Source organism: Tupaia chinensis, unplaced genomic scaffold (assembly GCF_000334495.1).
Source record: "Tupaia chinensis unplaced genomic scaffold, TupChi_1.0 Scaffold150243_1, whole genome shotgun sequence".
Classification (NCBI taxonomy): domain Eukaryota; kingdom Metazoa; phylum Chordata; class Mammalia; order Scandentia; family Tupaiidae; genus Tupaia; species Tupaia belangeri.
This window is the reverse complement of record NW_006210084.1, coordinates 233,520-235,235: the sequence shown is the minus strand read 5'-3', so window position 1 is coordinate 235,235 and position 1,716 is coordinate 233,520.

Genomic DNA, 1,716 nt, shown 5'->3' with positions numbered 1-1,716 from the left:
GTAACTTACCTTTTCTCTCTTGCCAATCTTAGTATCTTGTCTTTGTCTGTGGTTTTGGTCAGTTTGGCTATAACGTGTCTTGGAGAAGACCTTCTTGGAGCGATTCTATTTGGAGTCCTTTGTATTTCTTGGAACTGGATCTTTGAGTGCCTCTCTAAGTTTGGAAAGTTTTCTTGCAGGATTTCATGGAATAAATTATCAAGGCCCTTATGAGTCTCTTTGCCTTCTGGAATGCCAATTATCTGGATGTTTGGACGTTTGATGGTATCTAGTACTTCTCGTATATTAGTCTTATTTTTTTGGACAATTTTCTCAGTCTTCGTGGTGGATTTTTCTAGGCCAGCAATTCTATCTTCTACAACTGAGATTACATTTTCAGTGTGATCTAGTCTGCTTTGAATACTTTCAAGGGAGGTTTTGACTTCCTGTATTATAGCCTTCATCTCTAAAAGTTCCATTTGATTCTTTTTAAAAGTGTGTAATTCCTCTTTTAGATCTTGCAAGAATTTCCTCCCCTCCTGGAACTCGTCAGCTTCTTTCTCCATTCTCTTCTGCAGTTCATTGTCTCTCTTCTCTTCCATCTCTGTTAGCTTTGCCATTATGAATGTTCTAAATTCTTTATCAGACATTTCCATGATTTCCATTGAACTGCTTGTGGATGAAGAAGAGTTATTCTTTTCCATTAGAGGAGAGGTATTTTCTTGCTTTCCCATATTTCTTGTGGTCCTGCAGTGATTTATAGTCATCTGATCGATGGTGTGTTTCTTCCTAATTCTTGAAGTTCTATCCTGAAATGACTAGTTCACAGGAGCCATGAGGAATCTTCTCCTGAAGGCCTGCCTCCCACTTCTCCTGCCTGACCCCCTTTTATCTTTTAAAACAATAAAATTAATTAAGTTAGATATATAGCTAGTCATAGGGCATTTCTACTCACTGGAAAGAGAGAGAATAAGAAATTATATACAGGGGAAATGGCCACATCACAATCCCTTCTCCTTCACTCTTCTCTTGAGATTTTGGGGATGCATGAATACCTGCCCTATATGATTTTCAAGCTGCCGGGTCTAAGACTCAAACTGCACAGTCGTGTGTGATCCAGTGACCCTAACCACCACGGCACCTGCTGGCTTCTATATACCATTTATCTTTTAAAAAACATTTATTTTGAAATAATTATAGATTCTCGGGAAGCTGAAGAATAGAGCAGAGTACCTTTCAGCCAGCTTCTCAAAATGGGAACACCTTACATAATGTATAGTATGATAGCAAAGCCTAGAGATCAACACTGATGGAATCTACAGACATAATTTGGATTTTATTAATTTTTTCATGCACTCATTTATGTGCACATGTATGGACGGGCATGTGTAGTTCTGCATGACTTTATCGCATGTAGATAGGTTCACGTACTTGTCATCAAAATCAAGACACAGAACTTTTACGTTATTTGTGCTATTCCTTTAGGGTCAAATCCACTTTAGCCTCCACCCCTCACCCCTGGCAACCTGTCAATCTGTTTTCCATCTATGTATTGTTTTTGTTTTAACCTTTAGACTTGTGTAAGAATAAAATATCTAATGTCTTACAGAACCAAAGCAAATTAGCAGGTTGATTTTCAATGTCAATGGAATTTAGACTTGATTCTAAATAAATTCACTGATACTTTTGATACAGTGAAGTGTGTTTCTAAGAGTATCCTATATCCTTTATAGAGGT